The 15,308-nt window shown below is 43.6% G+C and overlaps 1 protein-coding gene across 2 annotated transcripts in view; it reads right to left on the reverse strand.

Annotated features, from left to right (window-relative positions):
- UTRN (utrophin) overlaps positions 1–15,308 on the reverse strand; it is a 497,025-nt gene that overhangs the window by 459,552 nt on the left and 22,165 nt on the right. The window lies entirely within an intron of this gene.

Consider the following 15,308-nt stretch of genomic DNA (forward strand, 5'->3'; position numbering starts at 1 on the left):
ATAGTTAAAGGGCTTTTACAGGATAAAAGGTAAACCCCCTCCCCAGCCTAACTTCTAATATCCCTGGACACTTTCTGATAATCCGGTGATGTTCCATTTCACTGCTTCCAAAATGGAATATCACCATTACCATCCCCATCAATATTTACCAGCCTTTCTGTGTCTGGGAACGGCTCCTTCCCGCTTCCTCTCTGCTAGTAGTGGGCAGAATAACTTAGCTTGGGGGGGGGGGGGGAGGGAGGGGAGGAGGCTAGTAGTGGGCAGTATAGCTTAGCTAGGGAGACAGGGCAAGTAGCGGGCGGGATAGCTTAGCTAGGGAGACAGGGGGTGTAACGGACTGAGAGAGGAGGGGGGCTGAGTGACAGGGAACTAGTATGGAAAGTACACAGGAAACTGCATAGCAGGAAGTTACACTATGTAAACAAATGCAGAAGATACCCAAAGCTCCCACAGACACCTAGAAATCACTCCGAACACTGCTAAAGGTATATGGGTGTACTTATTAACCCATTACTAGCAGTAAGAGACCTTTTTTTTTTTTTTTTTTTTTTTTTTTTAATTTTAAAAAAAGAGATTTTTTTTTGGCCCCTTTAAGGCTAGGTTCACACCTGCACCTGATCTCCGGTCCAGTATTCCATTCCCCACTCCCCTTTAAAAATGCAGAGAGAAAAGTTCTGCAAGCAGGACTTTTCTCTCCACATTTTTCCGCTTTTTTCGGGAGGAATCCCGGTGGGCTCCATTGTAGTATTATGGGACCTGCAGATTTTTATGGGTGACTGCTTATTTACCGTAAGTAGACCCCAAAAACGGAAACCTGAACTCACATGTGTACCTAGTGTGAGCTGGTGCAAAGAAGTGGCACAGGCAAAAATAAATGTCAAGGTGGAAAGAGCTGCATATAAAATCTAGCATTCAATATTGGGGGGGGGGAGGAAGAGCTGAATTGATCATATTGTATTTTCTAAACAAATTTCTATTATTGCCCTCTGACTGCTTGCTCCAATTACATACTGTGTCCTGCCAAGCCAGACATGCATATTAAAGGATATGACTGGGTGGTGTCAACGCCCGGCCAAAAGCTCTTCCAGCTTACAAATAATGTTCAAGGTTGGGCGACTAAAGGGTAAAATCAACTTTCTATCCCTCTCCAACCTAGGTGACTATATTATTACACTTTATTACAGTGGTCGAACATAGAAATACACAAGTCGTGTATATTACCCAAATGGCCATGTAGACTATGTCGTTTATACTAGACCCGAGGTACCGTGTATACTAGGCCCGAGGTACCGTGTATACTAGGCCCGAGGTATATCACATCATCCATAATGTGTATTTCAAGCACTTTATTTCTTAGAGTCTATATATAGAAGCTGGCAGCTGTGGAAATACAAGAAGAGCTTGAAACAAACGGTGGGAAAACACAGAGATAAACATAGATCTGTCTTAAAAAATCTGGCGAGACATGGCCAAGACGCAAAACTTAAAGATGGCTGAAATAGCTTTTCTATCATGGGATTGTGACAGCGCCACGCCACCCTGTGTCTTCATTCTATGGTTTATAAAGCACAACTGTGAGCTCAATTTGTCTGAGAAAGCTCCATTCCTATCACGGAGTCTGATAATCTGTTTCTCTGGTCACTATCTGTCTGCAGCGTTCACCCTCTGTTTGCTTCACCGTGGTGTTGACAGCAGTAATCACATTTTGCACATACCACTGGCTCTATTATTGCCCAACAGCCTCTGGCTGCTTGCCTAGGCCCCTTATTATTCCACGTGTAGCCAAAAGAGAAATGTGGATCAACAGAGCGGTTACAGCTGCAACAGAGGGTAAAACACAACTACAATCCGTACTTGCTTAGAAGTACACTATGACAGGCGTTTAAGGATATAGTAACTATTATACATACATAAAATTAAGAAAAATGGCCCCAAGAAACTTCATTTTTAAATGCAGCACTAGGTTTAGAAATAGCAGGAGAGAGTTACTAAGAATTCTGACTATTCAAACAACTCGGTCTCATATAATAGATCTTGTAATTCTGGACTAAAATGTAACGTACTTGATTTTAAAAAAATATTGCTGCTTTCTACCAAAAAAAAAAAAAGTATGTAAAGTTTTTGCCACTGGGTGTCTCCCTTCTAGTTCACTTGCTGTTCATTCCCTGTTACTAGGCAAGTCCCATTTATAGATACCAGTAAAAAACCAACACGGTTTTACAGTAAATTGAAGGAGGAGGGTCTGTTCTCTCTTCACAAAGTGAATAGGGAGGGTCTGATTTTCCTCACACCTTCCACACACATCTGCAAACATTTTACTATGTGCACTGGACAGAACATTCTGCACATATTATATCATACAATGTAAGAAAAGTCTTTTCATGTGCATGCATCTTCTTCTGGCTGCTTGTGTTATTGCAGGTGGAATGTTAGTCACCGACAGCAAGTAGTTTTCCTGACTGTACTCACAGATTTCTCTTTTCACATATCATGGATCTTTTTAGCTGCTTCATGTATATGTCCTGCATTTGCAGTCCAGTATGCCCTTGCGACATGGTTTGTACCCTCAGTGGACACTGGACATCTTCAAGTATAGAATCCCAAGGATACTGACAGCGAACAGCAGTATCATAGAAATGATTAAAGGCATGCTGGCAGTTTTGCGGTCCCAAACAGATTGGCAGGTTTGCCAGTATATTGAGGGTAATTTATTAATCCATCTATGCTAGTTTTCTATCATAGATTGGTGTAATTGTGGAGCATCTTTGGGACAAAGCCATTTCTTATGCCAAAGATGTGCAACATTATACGCCTCACTTGCTACTTTTGGGAAAAATGGGCATAGTGGGACAGAAAGCAAGGAGGGCCATAGTGGGAACATCTTGGTCTCACAAATTTCTTATAACTCAAGCCACAACACCGGCGTGAGTTATATACAGTACTAGCAGTACCCGTGACTTCGCCCTGACCCCCTGCGCGACCCACTTGTAGCGCCGTGCAGGCTTCTTCCTTTGCGTTGTGTCCACAGCGGCTCCCTTTTCCTCATCTCCCCCCTGGCGCCCGCCAACCCCCTTTTTTTCCTACCCACTCCCTCATGTGCTTGCTTCTTTCTCCTACCCCGTGTCCCTTTTCCCCCTAGCCCCGTGTCCCCTCCCCCCCAACCCCATGCCCCCTTCTCCCGTGTTACCTACCCCATGCCCCCTTTTTCCATGCCCCATGTCCCCTTCCCTGTCATACCTACCCAGTGACCCCTTTCCCCCCCCCCCCCTCCAGACCCTGTGTCACCTTTTCCCCCACCAACCTGTGCCCACGGCCTCACCAAACCCCAGGCTCTCCGTGCACCGATGTTACAGGGATGCCTATGAGGGCCCCCCTCCCGCGGCAAGCCATGTTCCCCCATTCCATGTGTGGGCACTGTGGCGGCCCTGTCCCCGTCCCCCTTGCAGGGGCCCCTGGGTTTACCTGCCAAGGCCCCCCCATTCCCGGGTCCCCCACTGGACCGGCAACCTCCTCACTCCCAACACCCCACCCCTCTCCCTTCTCAAAGTCCCCTAACTCGCCTGTCGTCACAACCCTTCTCCTGCAGCCGAATGAAACTGTAGATAGCCCTGAGCAGACATCGGCGACATCCCCGATGGACATGCAGAGTCCAGAGGCCCCAGCCGCCACGGGACAGCAGGCCGAACTGGCGTTCTAGACCACGGCACAGGCGACCCCCTGTCCTGCCGCGGCAGAGCACTTCGGTCCTGTGGTAAGCCCACACAGGCGGGGCAGCGTACGCACTTCTTGCTGCCCCAGAGTACGGGCGCTGGTTCAGGATGCTCTGGACCTCTGAAAGCCGCCATGTTCTTGTGGACGCCGGCCAGTCGATAGCTCCGCCCACATAGAGAAGCGGCACCCATCCAGGTGAGCTGCTGATGGGGCTGGGATGACGTCATCCCAGGTCCTACAGCGTCCCAGGTCCTGCAGCGAATTCAAAAGTGAAAAGCACCGGTCACGGGAGTGAATTGCGGTGGTGTACGGGAATTCCATGTAGCCTATCATTCAATCCGGGACCCAAGGTATGTATGTGCGCAATTTCAGCCAAATCCGTTCACCCGTGTAGGTGTCATTGCGTCCCCTTTCCAATTCCCCCTGACCCCTTTGCACCCACCCCCGCAACCCCCGTCTCGGCCTCCTCCCCAGCCTGGGGTTAGGAGCTAGGCCCAAGAGGGCAATAGAGAGTTTGTGGCTTGCTATGCTGAAAAGTGTGTGGGATTGCAGAGCTGGTGGTATGAGTTATGGTTTTGTGGGAGTCCTGGCAAAAACATATGTCTGCGATTGTGACAAAAAGTAGCCTATCGTTCAATCCTGCCTAGGAACTATGTTTGTTGAAAATTTGAGCAAAATCGGTTGAGCGGTTTTTGCTTGATTGAAGAACAAACATCCAAACATCTAAACATCCAAATACACAAACATCCAAACACACATACTTTTTTATAATATTAGTAGGATGAAATCTATGCCGGTACTTGTCTAATTTATTAAATTTGTATGTTTGGACAAATCCTAAAAGCGATGGCAGTAGATGAGATTGTGAGGATGAAAAGTTTGTCACATATCCAGTTCCGTAAGTATTGCGCCATTAAATTACAGAACAGTACTGTTACTATTCAGCACTCGCTGTACTATAGGAATGCGATATAATTAAGTATGGTTTAATAAATCAATTATTCATTTGTATAGGAGGAAATTAAGAGCACTTGCTCAATACTGCAAGCTTTTTACATTGAAGTGAATGTAATAGACTGCTTCTACTTAGCTTTGCTACGTAGGGTCAGATCCTTGGTTATGGAGTACAACTAAGCCCTGGATCACATCTGCCTTCGGTATTCCGTGCAGGGAATCCACTTGGGAACCCTGCGAACGGAATACCGAAAACATTGACAAGTGGTGAGCAATGAAAGCACATGGACCCCATAGACTGTAATGGGGTCCATGTGTTTTCCGCGCGTTGTCCATACATATGATGCGAAGAGGAAAATAGTTCATGAAGTACTTTTCTCTCCGCATGTTCCTCAAGCGGAGTCCCTGAACGGAATACTGAACGCAGATGTGAACCAGACCTTAGTAGTATTGTCTGTAGACTGACCAGTGACTGTGGTAGCCTGAAATCCATCTTCTGCCTCCTTGGCTTTAGTTCCTAATCTATTTCTCATACTTTATCCTGCAGCTCTCCCTCAATGACTGATGTATGAAAACAAAGGACCAACAAGGCAAAATGATTATAAACTAAATTTTTTATTTTACTTTAAATATGATGAGGGAGGTGAAAAAAAGGGGGGAAAAAAAAATCATTCTCACCTGTCCCTAATGCTCCAGTGTCCTCCCAGCCCAGTCCGGTCTTTCAGCTCCGGCATCTTCTCATGGGTCTCTTCTAGAGATGCGTGAGTACTATTGGAAATGGCAGTTTCAAATAGCACGCTCCCATAGAAATGAATGGGAGTGGCCAACGCGCAGGGGGTTAAGCGGCCGGACGCCGGCCCCGGTTGCGTGCTGGCTGCGTCCATTCATTCCTATGGGAGCGTGCTATTCGAAACTGCCATTTCCAATAGTACTCGCTCATCTCTAGTCTCTTCCTGAGTTCCACTAAAGCCGATGAGTCCAATTAGTGGCCTCAGCAAGAGAGTCATGATTTCACAGGTAGTGACATCGCAAGCCCTTCACTGAGGCCACTGTCACAGCGGTCAAGTGTGGCTGGGACTTCCGCCATATGTCAATACTGGACCGAGAAGATTGGACTGAACTGGAAGACACCAGAGTACTGTGGAAAGGTGAGTATGATTTTTTTTTACTGATTTAAAAATGAAACCGGTTGTCCATTTTTGCCTGGACAACCCCCTTAACCTATAGAAAGAAGTAGATGTCTCTTCTATGCCATATGTCTCCAGCTCACATTCAGTCAGTAGGATAAATGACTGTTTCACAGCCTCCCCTGTAATCTTTATCCAGTTAGCAGGTTTATTACCTTCAGTTGGAGATTACAATTTCATTACTCAGACCAGTTCAATGAAAATATTCAACATCTGATCACCAACAAAAGATAAAGTAATCTAAAACGTTCCATAAGAACTCATGAGAATTCCGTAAATATTCTGAGAACCGGCTTCTAAAATGAATTAAAAGTACACCTTACAAGCTTCTCTTTGAAATCACCTCTGGAAAACTCAGAGACATGTACCATACCATAGACAGTATTCATAGCAAGTGGCAGGGCTGTTTTTTAGAGCCACGCACACTGGTTAATATGATGCGCTTTAATCCACAACCCCAAGAAAGTGAATGGAGTGCCAATCTCACAAGCCCACTGCTGCTCCATTCACAAAGAAACCTTAAGCTAAGACCCAACACAGCGGAAACGCAGAGTTTCCTGTTGCAGATTTTGTGGCGTTCTTTTGAGTCAACGTCAGGAGTGGATATAACAGTAGGAAAACATCTAAGACCTTCCTTAAAATTTTTCATTCCTTTTCAAGCCACTGGTGGCTTTGGCTCAAAAAACGCAACAAAAAACACTGTAATTAAAATGTGGAGGCTTAGCCTTAGGCTGGTCTTACACGGCCATAATGATTTTACGGTCCGCAAGTAGCTGATCAGTAACATAGACGCCGCAGTTGTCCGTGTCCTGCCGCACTCGTCCATAGAGTCCTATGGGCGAGTCCGTGCAGTGCCGCAATTCACAGCCATTACGGACATGTTCTATAAATTGCAGACCACGGTTGTGGCCCTACCACACCACGGATAAAATATCCGGTGGTGTAAAAGGCCGTATAGAATATAATGTGTCCGCAAATGGTCCACAATTGAAAACCCTCAATTGCGGACCATTTGCGGACTTACATTACAGCCGTGTTGACCAGCCTTAGAGGAATTTTCCCTCCTGATCACTGGGGGACCCGGTGATGGAGCCCCCAGTGATCAGACATTTATCTCCTGTCCTGTGAATAGAGGACAAGTGGGTTCACATCTGCATTGTCTGAGTCTTTCACTTACGTCAAAATAAAAAAACAAAAACAAATAAAAATTGATCCATCTATATTCCCATTGATTTCTCTGTTTTACCTGCTCAGGTGTCTTCAGTTTAGATCTGTTCTATTGTAAATATTGTAAACACACATAAGCTGTGTGTTTAGGATCTGTATAGCCCATGTATAGTTTCAAGAAACTTACGAAGTGATACCACCTACAGCCCCAGCTCTGACGGCAGCTATGGTGTGACTGGATCACTATCTGGCAGCACCTTCCTCTTTCTCAGGTCAGTGGTCACATGGTCATGTTGCAGCTCCATCTCATTCATATAAATTAGGCAGAGCTGCAATACCAAGAACAGCCACATGCCATATATGGTGCCATGCTGGGTAAGTAGTAAAGTGACCACAACAATCAATATCATAGTAACTGGAGTAACAACCCCTTTAACATTAGTAAAACTATCCAATAAAGACCCTATGAAGCGGGGTTTACACAACATGTTTTAAGAACTGCATGTGGTTTATTGCAGTAATGCCTAGCACTTGTTACGATGTAATTCACCTGTATGGTAATGGTCATTAAATTGACTTATTAGAAATGTGCAACGCACAACTGCAATTAAAAATAGCAAAGGATTCTAAAGTAAAGAAGAGTATTGTGTAAACACACGGATCACTTATCGGGAAAAGTGTTAATAGGAACACTTGTTCCTAATAACTGATATGTGTGAACGTGCTCCATAATGGTGGTCGAAAAAACAAGCAAACAGATGCTGTGGGCAGCACACTGCCTGTGTAAACAGATGCGGATAAACAATGGACCTGTATGGGGGCAGAGAAATGCAAATGAGCATCAATCAAAGGGTTTTATCTTCACAAAAATAAAAAAGTCTCACAGTTCTATACTAAATAATTAAATAGGATCGGAAAAAAGGTCTTCAAAAGTGCACGGAAAGAAGCCTCTCGGTTAGAGGCAAAATACAGTAGCAAAAATACCACGGAAAAAATATCCAGCACTATGAAGCCTAAAATAAAACTTAAAGGGATCTTATCATTAAAACTCATTTTTTTCTACCTAACACGTCAGGATAGCCTTAAGAAAGGCTATTCTTCTCCTACCTTTAGATGTCTTCTCCACGCCACCGTTCGGTATATAATCCGGTTTTCGTCGGTATGCAAATGAGTTCTCTCGCAGCACTGGGGGCGTACCCAATACTGCGAGAAAACTCTCCAGCGACGCCTCCATACTCTTCAGGAACGGGTTTTCTTCCAACGGAGGCTTCAAGCTTCTAGGTCTCGGGTCTAGGGCAAAGCCAACACCTGAAGAAGACGTGAAGAAGAGCCGTTCCTGAAGAAGATGGAGGCGTCACTAGAGAGTTCTCTCGCAGCATTTAGGGGCGCCATACATGAGCGATAAGCAGTGCACCCTAACTTCAAAACTGGTCCAGAAGAAGTCCATGCACTACATAAATGATGACAATGATAGCAATAATGGGTTTGTTATTTTCCAGGGAAGTCTGTTTTTTCTTATAGCTGTAGCCATCCAAAACATGTATTTAATTATCCAGAACTAAAAAAAAAATAAAAATCATAATTACAGTTTATAATGATGAACATAGGAACAGCCTGACCCCGGGGGAACTTGTAAGAAAATTATTTGGACAGAGACTTGAAATGAAACTGCCCTTGCCTCCTCCTTTGAGAAACACAAACCCAGGGGGGCAACTGAATGTTTCTTCCTCCAGTCTGGTGTAATGTCTAGCAATTATCCCTTGTTATATCTTCTCTCAGGTGAACACTACTGAACGGACAGATGCCTTGAACACGCCATAGTGCATCACATTACTTTGCTGCATTTATGTTAAGTTTTGCATTGTGCTGGATAAATGTAGTTCTGAGGCGGACACCCCTGGAGGGTCTAGTGTTTCTCAAGCTTGGGTGGGGGAAGAACTCAATTCATTTTGCCGCTTTCTAGGAACAAAGGGAATCAGACAGACAATGGATCAGTGGGAAGGGTTGTCTGGGTAATGAGATGCAGGACAGAAATGGGTCAGTTACTTGTCTATTTGTGCCACTGCATAAAAAAGCATCTAAAATACAGGTTAGAAATATTCCTATGTTTCATAATGAGGAGCCATTGCACATACCCTCAGGCACTTACTACTTTGACATAAAAAATTACAATAGACAAATCAGCTACATTATACACTGCAAAATTCCCATAATTGGGTATCCAGCAGTCCAGAAATTCTGACCGTTTGTTTCAAGTGTTCAGCGGCAAAAAATGTTATAATTTAGCAGACCAAAGGAAGAAGACTGCGTAAAGATCAAAGACACGAGCCACGAGCGAATCAATTCCCACAATTTGCTGTTTTAATCTCAAACCTAACAAATTAATTTAGCAATGAATCCTTGTGATCGGCCAACCGCAAACCAACTCAGAAATCAGCAAACTGGGGTAAAGAATTCACTCATCTCTAAATAAGACACCTCTGTATAAATAAAATCCCAAGTCCATTGTTTGTGCCGAAAATTGGCGGAGGAAGAAATCCTGCATGTATGACTTTGCGTCCATGCAAAAAAAAAAAAAATGGTTTCCTCGTGGAGAGGTTGCATACGGACACCGGCGGTTTGCTTTAAGACCGCGTTCAAATGAATGGGTTTTAAAGCTGACCGCCTGCAAACCGTCCCTTGTCCAGTTTCTCCGAGGTTTAGGATGGAAACCCCTTGGTGGTCAGTGGCAGTAGTGTGAACGCCTCCTAATACAGTTGCTTAGGGGCCTTCATGTAAGAGGCCAAGTTTAGGTTGGCCTTATTGTCTTTTCCTATTAAACAATCTAAAGGCTCCGCTCCCACGGAGTAACGCGCCGCGCATTCAGACACGTATACACGTGACAACGTGTGAGCACTCAAAACAGATCCCATTCACTACGGGCGCTACACATTGAAATCAATGGAGGCTTTTTAACCCATTGATTTCAATGTGTAGAGCACGTGAGCCGGCACACATTGAAGTGAGTGGGATCTGCTTTGAGCCCTTACACTCTGACACGTGTATACGTGTCTGAATGCGCGGCGCGTTACTCCGTGGGAGCGGAGCCTAAGGAAAATGAGTAGCCTACACATACTCCCTGTCCACTGCTGTAACTTCTGACTCCTAGAAGCCACTGGAACATATCTATACGGTCCTGGTCTCAGTGTCATACACATCAGATGTTAGGCTGGTCCTCAAAAAATCATCAGGTTCACCTTACATTCATCTAATGCAAATGCTTACCCTATAGCTTTGCAATACAGAACCATAGTGTTGCTGCTTCACATGCAGCTTATAGCAGTACAGGGCCCATTATCTGCAGAAAATATACATGTCATCAGATTACAGAGCAAGTCATAGATGTTCCTTATTATAGGATCACACTACTACCCAAACCAAGTGTAGTGATAATATGGTTTGTTAGAGATGGACATTTGGGAAGGTGAGATAAATTCCACCAGTAAGAAATTATCAAATTCATTTTCGAGCGGTTTTATTAAAATCAATGCACATAAACCAAGCCAATGATGGAGAACAACACAACTAACAACCCCACACTCTACAGGAAGAGTTTAGGAAGTCCATGGGAGTTTCGGTGTTCCTCTATGAGTTCAGATTTTGCATGTACACGCCATATTAGCTAGTACACGACTCGGTGCTCACCAATGCCCTTTTTTGTGACAGTCAAATATTAAAAGCTCTTAACATTTACAAGAGACCATAAACCGTAGGCTTGTTAAAGAATGACATTTCTGTTTGGTGCTAATAGAGACTGATAAATAGACCCTTCATGTTTTATGAGCAGAACAAAGCAATAAACAGAAGACTTGGTTCCGAGCACAGTGTCCTCTTTCATTAAGTGTATGAGATGAAGATCCACGCACAGTCTCTGGAAATATTATTCTGCAACGTCCTCCACAAGTTCACTTTTCACTCTCTGGGTGTTTCCACTGCTCACTGTACAATGAGAAGAGGATCTGGAATCTTCACTGACCTGAATTACAACATTCAATTGTTTTCATATTGGCAGAACACACACCGGGAAATCGACCAGTGCAATGTTTTCTTCTGCTATGCAGACGGTTTGCCAGGATCTGGTTAAAGCCTAAACTGGGATAAAGCTGAAACTGGCACATACATAACACACATATATATGAAAGGGATGGAAACTTGGACTATAATAAATACAGAATATAGATTTTACAATTTCTATACTCTGACTTAGATATGGGTTGCAAACAGTAAAGCAGTATGTAGATGGTAGAGTCATTAACGGAGGAATGTATAGACAAAAGGTCCCCAGTCAGAAATCTCTATTACCCGAGAACAATGAACCACACACAGAATTTTGGCTGTTTATATGGTATACATGGCCCACCTCTCCATTCACTGTAGGGGCATGGGGGACTCCCACTTTGGAAATCGGTGGTGGGAGAAGATATTTATGGCATATCCTATTAACCCTTTGTAAATGCCTAAGATGGGAATACCCATTAAAGGGTTTATCCAGGACTGTGATACTGAGCGCCACGTCCTCTTCTCAGGTCAATGATATCACATGAATTTGTCACATCACCATGCTGCAGCTCAGTCCTGTTCAAATGAATATGGCAGAGCTGTAATACCAAGCACAGCCATTATACAATGTACAGCGCTGTGGATGATAAGTATTGAGGAGGCCGTATAGTAATCAGTATCGGAGTAGTGACATATACATGATAAGGCCTTTTTACTACGTTTTATACCATTGATCAACACTAGTTAATCCCTGCGGACACAGCCTCCAATATAAAATACCAAGCGGTCAAGTAGGAAATCCTACCAAGTCTGCATATTGCACCAAGATCTACTCAAGACTTTACCAAAATTCTCTTCTTGCAAATGTTATTGCCTGTTTCAATAAAACTGGTGTCAGCGCTGATACTACACCAGTCAGGAAGACACCTGAGAACAAGTTGCTAGTAGACATTGCTATGCGGTAGGCACTGGCTTGTTTGCTCAGCTGGCTTCTATCCAAATCCCGTCTTTTTTTTTTTTTTTTTCTAGAGCCATCTACAACACGTCACAGTTTACAACCATGTATACATTCACAGTTTACAAACCTGTTAATACTTATATAAGTGTGAAACCACATCTTCAGGCCGGATTAAAGCATAGTTTATACACACTTACTGGTGCTTGCAAAACTACCGAATAAGTTATTAGCAAGTGGTGAACCAGAAGGGTGGAGGGCTAATTCCAAAGCAGACACATATAATACGGTAAGTATTTCCACTACCATCTCTAATCCACTGGTGTGACCCTCATATATGTTTTAAGAGTGGATTTATATTAACATTTACAAGTACAGTCATACCTTCCAATAAGAGACTCTTCACATTTTTAAGGTGTGTCGTAACCATGTTCACAATCTGTCCTGCACATCAAGGATGTCCACAAATCTTACACTCATCTACTTAAGGTTAGCAAAGGAATGTTACCCCGCACGACAATCCTACTAAAACCTCCTATTATGGGTCAGTTTACGTGAAATCCATTATGGTCTGCTAAATAAGCCCCACCAGGGATCTCTACCTGGTTAGTTGTGCTTGCAGTTAACAGTGAATTTTTCCAGATCAGTGGAGTTGCTGCAATTTGTTTCAATAGTTTGTGGCATATGAAATTCTCATGGCTACGAGGACTGGAATGATCACGTTTAGGGTCTCACATAGCAAAACTCTCCATTGTTTGTCAATAGTAATTACACTTTAATTTTTTCAATGTTTCAATTTTTTCAATAGTTTCTATATTTTGCAACAAGGACATTTTATAATAAAAGCCATAAAGAGATCCGTCAGAGGAATCTTTACTCAAGTCTACTTCCACGGCAATAAACCCCAAAGAAGTCAACAGAAATTACCCCTATTGCTATAAGACAGGGACAATGACTTCTATACACGTAGTTTTCGTGATAATACTCAGAAACTTAGGGGGCAATATGGTGGCTCAGTGGTTAGCACTGTAGCCTTGCAGCGCTGGAGTCCTGGGTTTGCCAGGAACAACATCTGCAAGGAGTTTGTATGTTCTCCCCGTGTTTGCGTGGATTTCCTCCCATACTCCAAAGATATACTGATAGGAAAAAATGTACATTGTGAGCTCTATGTGGGAATTACAATCTATATAAAAAAAAAAAAATACTCAGAAAATCCAGGAAAAAGATTAAAACCCAAGAGATCAATCAAACTCTAGAACAGTGGTAGTTAACATATTACATCATTGGGATTTACTGTAATAGGTTATGATATCTATCTGAACAGCTATATATGGCAGGACCATATATATGCCCTATATATAAACAGTATATAGTAGGAAAACCCTATTTCATGAGTGTGGATTACACCCACATCAAACAAAAAAATGTGAGAGCTGGATCATTAAAAAATGATTTCATGGGCTACATATAGTAGCATATAGTGCCCAAATTAAAGCATGGAGCCAGATGCCATAGGAAAGTACATGCCATATGAGACCCCTGGCCATATAATGCCCACACTGTCCTAGTGTATTATATTGTTACCATGAATTAGGTTCCCATTTCACCAGTGTTAGTGTTGCTGCTCCTTACTAAATGGACTATAACAGAGTTAATATTCTACCAATTCCTCTTAATTTTCAACCATATGGTCACCAACAGTAACCTCAAACATTCATTCATGCATTTGTAAAAGTAATAAGTGCACTCCATGCGAAGCGCGTCTCCCGATCGGAAACATGTTGAGTGGTGAATTAGTGGTATCTAGGTAACCTATCCCACTGCAAACATATGTATGTTAATAAATCATAGGCATTTACAAGGATCTTCATCACTATAGTAAGGACTTTCAGATGATGGAGTCATGACAAGGAATCTCTCATTTTAATTCCTTAACTGATCAGATCAGATTAGAGTAAATTTCATCACAATGGACAATTTTCACCGTAACAAACGATCGCCGGGCAAAATTTAATGAGCAATCAATTTTTAGGCGAATAATGACACACAAGCACTGTCTGGGAGGAGCAGGCAAGAGAACATGACAGAGTCTAAGAAGCAAATCAGTCACCAAAACTAACTGCACCAGTTTCTCATGAACGGTGGGGGTAAAGTAAAAACTCCAACTGCAATGGAATCAGTGGAGCAGCACCTATTAACAGATTGTAAGAACTGGATTTGGTGGAGGTGGTGAAAGGTCCTCTTTTACAAGTCACAAAAATTGTCCCAATATATACCCACCAGCAGGTGAAACGCGTGGAAGTGTTAGAAGTCAAGATGCTCCAAATTTATCAAACATTTTGTGTCATTTGATAAATGCGGAGAAAATAATGAAAAAGCAGTGTTAGGCTGTGGTCATACTAGTGTTGGGTGACTGTTCAGGGAATCTGCCCCCTGTCCGCTTAAAATACGTGGAGAAAAATATCCTACAAGCAGGACTTTTGCCTCCGCCAATTCGGGCGGAAACCCGGCAGAAACGGCTTTTTAAGCAGACAGGGTTTTGGAATGAAAACCTGAACGCTAGTGTGAACCTAGTATCAGGGTTGTTATTATTAGGAATAAGCATTCCTAGGGGTGCTCCTTGCCGTTATTAACCCTGAATATCAGCCCTTTTAAGGCCCTTTGCAGATGACTGTGGGCTGACCGTGATTGAATGGCATGGCCGAAGCACAGGTGGCACACGCCGGTCATCCATGTGTCGCCTGTCCACCGGCCGTGTTTCCGTGCTCCATTCATTCAATAAATAGGTGCCCTGGAAGCACGGTTGCAAAACAAGACAGGGATTGGACCTGTCCTGATTTTTGAGGCCTGGACTTCTTGGCCTGCACACTATTCCGTGTAATACACAGTCATGTGCGTGGGCCAATAGAAATGAATGGGTCAGTAAACTACCAGGAAAAACCCAGATAGCACACTGAACTCATACACAGTCCTAAAGGTACACTTAAAGAGGACCTTTCATGGTTTGGGGCACAGGCAGTTCTATATACTGCTGGAAAGCCGACAGTGCGCTGAATTCAGCGCACGGTCGGCTTTCCTGATCTGTGCCCCGGGTAAAGAACTTTCGGTCCCGGTACCGTAGCTCTTTACAGTCAGAAGTGCGTTCCTGACAGTCAGTCAGGTACGTCCTTCACCGCAGCAGTGCCTATCGCGCTGTACAGTGAGAGCGGGGAGGAACGCCCCCTCCCTCGCTCACAGTGCTCGTTCATAGACGAGTATTATCAGGAGGGGAGGGGGCGTTCTTCCCCGCTCACACT

The sequence above is a fragment of the Leptodactylus fuscus genome, chromosome 3, assembly GCF_031893055.1.
Source record: "Leptodactylus fuscus isolate aLepFus1 chromosome 3, aLepFus1.hap2, whole genome shotgun sequence".
NCBI classification, from domain to species: Eukaryota; Metazoa; Chordata; class Amphibia; order Anura; family Leptodactylidae; genus Leptodactylus; species Leptodactylus fuscus.